The sequence below is a fragment of the Merops nubicus genome, unplaced genomic scaffold (assembly GCF_000691845.1).
Source record: "Merops nubicus isolate BGI_N331 unplaced genomic scaffold, ASM69184v1 scaffold13823, whole genome shotgun sequence".
Taxonomy (NCBI): Eukaryota; Metazoa; Chordata; class Aves; order Coraciiformes; family Meropidae; genus Merops; species Merops nubicus.
The window spans coordinates 130,836-136,835 of record NW_008601064.1 but is presented as its reverse complement, the minus strand read 5'-3'; positions in this window follow the sequence as shown (position 1 = coordinate 136,835).

Sequence of the window (6,000 nt, the reverse complement as noted above, 5' to 3'; positions counted from 1 at the left end):
CATCTTAAAAATACCCAGAGCACAAAAATAGGTCATTCCTGAAGGTCAGTTAAAATGAAATCTTCCAAATGGCGTTGAAAGTGCCCTGCTAGACGCAGCTGAGAGTAGGGGCTAAGATTTATTTCTCAACACCTTTCATATAGCTCAGTCAGTACTTAACACTGATGGCAAGAGGGAGCCAGGGAAGGATTCCAGGGGTTCAGATACTGCAGATCTCTTCTTTTCTGTGTAGGGATGTGAACAGACTGACTGAAATGGTGGCAGCATGCCTAGCACAACAAGGTCCTGCTCCAGGACCAGAGATCCGTAAAACAGGGTTACAGAAAACAAGAGCTGCACCTCCCCTTGCCGTTCAGCCATAGGATGGGTCCAGCTGCTGCTGAATTTACAGGTTCTCTATAAAGAAGACTGCTATGGCCTGGCTGCCCCACCAGTGCTGTCATCTGTAGCTGGAATATAGCACATGGGGGACTCCAGGCACGCATGAATTTCAGATTTCTATTTCTTCCTACAAATTAGACCCTTGTATGGTTATATTTCTCTAAAGATATTCTGGGCATTAGTATTTGTTCTGCACAGCTGTGAGAGGCTTCTTCATATAGAAGTTACATCTGCTATATTCACCATCTGCTATATTCACAGGAAAGAGTAATATATAAAAATAACATTAAGGTGGAGATAGGAGCTGACTAAATAAAAGCAGACGATTAAAATCATTGTTCTGGGGCAGAAGAAAGTCGTTAATTTCAGTGGTGGTTGTTCACTAGCAAGTTTGATTACTTTATGGTTCCCATCTCTTTACCCTTTCCTGTTTCATTATTCTCCCTTATCAGTCACATTTGGAGACTAAGGACCTTCAAGACCGGTTTAATTCAGTCTGGCCCTCTTTTATGTTTTCTTGCCAAGACTGCTGTTATCTACTACTTCTTCCAGCTGTGGCTTATTTGTTCTGCTCAGGCAACAAGCTTCTCTTTGTCAGCTCCCCAAGGTCGCCTCTGGGACATCTTCCATATGTGTAACTGAATCCCAAACCAATGGCTCTAAGGTCACCTGTGAAGCCCTTTGCCTTTTACAAGGCTGTACCTCACATCTCCTCTACCCATTCACAGAAAAACACAGTAACTTCTACATAAAATGAGTGTGCTAAAAACTGATGTTCTTATTCCTCTGCCTACTTGGCACCCCTTGGGCTGTGGTTTTCCTGCAGGAGGAACTGTTTTCTTCAACTATGTCTAGACGGGTCAAACTAACAGTGTCTGAGCACTGGCCCACCACAGTCACCCACCTTGCTGCCTCCGTAGCATGGCCTCTAGCATGGTTTTGGCTTAGGTCAGCTAACTCTCTTCCAAGAATTATGTGAGTACAGTTCACGTTTGGACATTAGGATGGGCCAGGGACCATTCCTAATAGGCAGCTGATGGGTCCAGTGTTGTTTGGGGGAGAAAATCATTTAGCTGTATGGACAGGAGCTCTGCCATGGCAGCATGCAGCAGGCTGACCTCCTACCAGATATTACTGTAAATCACAGTCCTTGTAATGGGGGCTGCTTGGGATGTGTGCAGTGACATCCCTCTGGGTATCTCAGCCATGACTGAGATCTCAGCTTGCTGCCTGAACCTCAATAACTAAACAATGGCTTTATTTTTGTGTTTCTAAGATTTTACAAGTGTATAGGAAAATGTTTGCTGTTTCGGACCCCCCCACATTACTTGAGTATCCCTTCATTATAAGAAGAAAAAAGAGTTCCAGTTTCCCTTTCATTTGAGAGAAGCCAAGAAGGATCAGAAGCCTCTGCACTCCCCTTCGCCTCCTTGAGCCATCTGAATTATCTTTGAATTATCTCAAGGGTTAACAGGGAGTAGCCAAGGCCATCAGGGGCTTTCTCTCCAAACCCTGCTTTCGAACCCTGGGGGTTCCTTGTAAGGGACTGTGCTGGAACAGTGGGAGCTGGAGAGAGCCTGCCTCCAGAAGATCTGTGCTGCAGGGAAAGGAGGGTGCTAAGTAGGTACAGAGCCTCTCAAAGAGCATCCTGAGGACAAGGCAGCTGTGAATGAGTGGCAACAGGGAAGGTTAATGTGTGAGGTGGTAACTTAAGGCAAGAAAGAGGCAACAGAACTGGTGGCTGCAGAACTTGCACTACTCAGAGGGCCTCCCCATGGCTCTGGAGGGAGCATGTTATCAAAGATCCCCTTGGTGTGATTGCAGATAAAGCTGATATTCCCTCCTATAAGGCACTTCTCTGAGTCCAGGGAGGACAAGTGGCCTGGAAGGATGTCATCTGTCTCATGTGGGGCCTTAGAAAGGAGAATTTGGTTGCAAAAGCCACAGAGGAAGAAGCAAATTAAAGCAAGAACGCTTGTGCATGTCCTCTGCTGTCAACAACACACATTTACAGCTTGATGCCATTCTCAGGCCAAGCATTGGGTGCTGGAAGGCAAAGGAAAAGACTGATGCTGGTAGAGTGGTCATCTTGCTCCTTGCATGCCTCTGACAATAGCACATGGAGGCTTTGCTGCTACTTTTTTTCAGGGTAATAATTGGCCTATTTGGCAAATCAATATTGCCTATTTGGCAATAAAATCAAATAGGGACAGAGAGTGTGTATATATTCTCACCTAGATTTTGTTCTTAAACGTGGAAAAATCAGAAAGGCAATTCAAATCTCTCTTTACTTGGATTCCTAGTCAAAGCATTGCTACATCCTCCTTTCCAACCCCTGGCACAGAGCTAAGCTCTGAGATCTTCCAAACACCATTTCTCAAACCCTCTTATCCCATGGCTGAAATACAATCAATATTTAGGAGAGAGATTAAGAAAACAGTTTTACACCCATGCCCTCATTCTGCCACAATGAAACACCATATCCAGAGTTGTGCTGAGATCATTGATGGTATCAAGTGCAAACAAGACAGTAAATTATAAAGACATACTAGCATCACTTGCCTTTAAAAGACACAAACCCGCACACACACATGTACTCACACAGATGCAATTCTGCCAAGCATTAGAGACAAAATGATTTTTAAGCTTCTGTCAAATATTTCTATTTGTCAAATATATCTATTTGACAGAATCCTCACATGACATCCTCGTAACTGCTGTGAGGATGTTTATATGTTTTAAATGTCGAATATTATTTCAGGTATCTTCCTCTTAAATATCTGCTTTTGACTTTTAGTTATTTTTCCAAATAGATTTTGAAATATGCACAAAGGCTAAACACATTTAAGCTTGAAGAAAGGCACATTCAAGGTCTGTTAACATTACTCTCAGGTAAGTTTGAAGATTTACTACTGTTTCAGGGATACTGCTCTTACTACTGTGCTGGGATCCACTCTAATAGATCTACAGACACACGAGTAACTTTCCTCCACTGCATCCAACAAGAACATACAAACAAGTCAGGCTGACATGCAGAACAAGTTGTCAGGGCTACTGCAAGAGCCCCAGTTTAGGAAGTATTCCTTACACTACCAGTCCTGAAGTGAGCAGAAAGGCTGTTTCACTGGTTTTCTCAGGGGAAGTTCATGGCCTCTGCATTTGACAGATCAGAATAACACTCCTGCTCCATTCCTGAAGTGCTGACGCAATATTTTCACTAGAAATCTTGCAGAGAAAGTCCAAAGGAAAAAAAAAAAACCCTAGATGAAATTTCAGTGACAATAAATCAAAGCATGAATGCTTAACACAAATGCAACTGCCTTTCTGCATAGATATTACCTTGCCATCACATAATACAAACTCAATTTGTTTCCACTGATCCAGAACCTTGTTGTAGAAATGCCACTACAACAAGACATAGCATCAGGGAGGATACCAGTTTTTCCTCTGGATTTATGTCTTAGAAGGTGGGCGTATCTGCAGTGATCCAAAACACATGCAGACAGTGTGACAACACATCCTAGTTGTTTCCACTGTTGTCACAGCAAGTTACCTTCACTACCTTTCCAATACTTTCACAAGGAAGTAGACTCATATGAAAAAAAAGGAAAAAGCCATGTGCAAAGTGATCTGCAGTATGAATGTATGAGAAAATGTCTGGAAAAGATCTAAACACACAAAGGAATTACATATATATTTACAGTTTTAAGAAACTAATTTGTCATCTCCTTCCAAGGTTCCTTGGCCCAGCTCCCTAAGCCTCCACACGCAGCATCAAACTGAGCACTCAGCTGAAGGCATTGCCAGCAAAACAACAGGGTTCAACTGCTTTTAGAAAAAAATGCAAACCTTTCCTCTTAAAGACAAATCAAACAACTCACCTCAACACCTCAACTCACCTCAAGTGACCAACCTCTCTTCCACTCAGTTAAACTATCATGGAAATAATAGAACCTTAATCAGAAACTGTAATTTTGCCTGAAGCAGAATGCTTGAAAGAGAAGAAATCCAAAGATCCCACGATATCCCCAAGAGCCTTGATTACAGATGTTATGCAGCAGGTACTCACACACTGCAGTGATGGGTGGGACCATTCACATTCAGGCTGGATAAGCAGGAAACAGAGTCACAGACATGTCACCCTCTGCAGCAGAACATATCCCAGATTGCTTGGCTTTGGCTTGAGGTGGAGAGAGGGCTGCTACAAGCAAGAGAAATGTGTGTGTGTATTTGTGTGTCCTTGCACACATACACATCAGAGTCATCTGCAACATCTGCAGTGAGTTAGGTGGTTGGTGTCACCCAATCAAAGCATGAAACTTTTGGTATTATCTAAGAAAGTGAGGCACTCATAAAAGTGTAATAGACACAAGATGCCAAGGGAACAGGATAAGCAAAGGCTTAACCTCAGGAGAGTGAATCTTTCTCCAGGCTGTTCGGGAAACCTGTCAAAACCCTACTGACCTCAGTGTCAATCCTCCTGATTAATAGTTTGCTAAAAGTTTGCTATAATCCTGATCAGGAACATCTCAGAATCTGAATCATATTTGACAACTGTTTCCACAGTAAAAGCACATGCAACAGAAGCATGTTCCATCTCTGAACACTGTCACAACACTGCGTGTTCTCAGTACTATCATTGTTTCAATTTCATTTTATAGGCCTCACTTCTTAAATTGTTTCTGTGGGACATTTCCTTACTTTTTCCTACCCCCATTAACTTAGACTCAATTTGAACTTCTAGTTGAAACTGTAAGTTATGCTACACCAATTCTTTTGAACTTTCTTTTCTCATGTATCAGCTTTCTTAGAGATTACTGCAGCAGTAAAAACCCTTGTGGAGTGCAGACCAAACGCAAGATACGCTTCAGCTACAAAAAAAAAAACCAAAAACAACCCTCTGCTTGGCATGACAAGTTTTGCAGTTACAGAGGACAAAAATTATATGGTTCCAATAGCTTGCCAAGCTTATGAACTACTTGCCTGTTTTTCACTTGCAAACAGCAAGTGCAGACTGGTTGAGGCTGTGTTCAGTATACCTGGTTTCAGGACTGCACAGAATGTACAGGTAAATTTCCAGCCTCCGAAGCCAGGAGGTGATAGCATTGACAGTGGCAAAACCTGGGCTGCGTAAGATGGACTGCTATAAATAAAACAAATCTAAAAGTTGTAGGTATGGCTGCAGTGTTCCCGAACAGACACAATCTCTCAGAGTTTATGGGCTGTTAAAACATTGTTACAACATGGTGCTTTTTACCTCCCTTAAACATAGAGATACTTGTCCTCTGTCTTATCCCCAAGGGGCTCTGCCAAGGCAGAGGGGAAAATGCCTTTTCCACTCCTTCAGGTAACTCTAATCTCACAACAAATTATATTTTTCATGATGCTGCTGGCTGCTCTCTACACTAATTGCAAGCTTAAGGTCCTTCCCAGCATCTTTCCTAACAAGAACTCAGAGAATCCTTGAAAAAGTAGAGAAGAGGGATTACAGTCAGGGCACTGCTACTGGAAAGGGACAAAATGAAATTGTCATGCAGCAGAAGCACACATGGAACTATAAAAATCAGGGGTGCTTTTCCAGAGATCAAAAGTCACAAAAGTACCAGAGAGCTGAAAGAT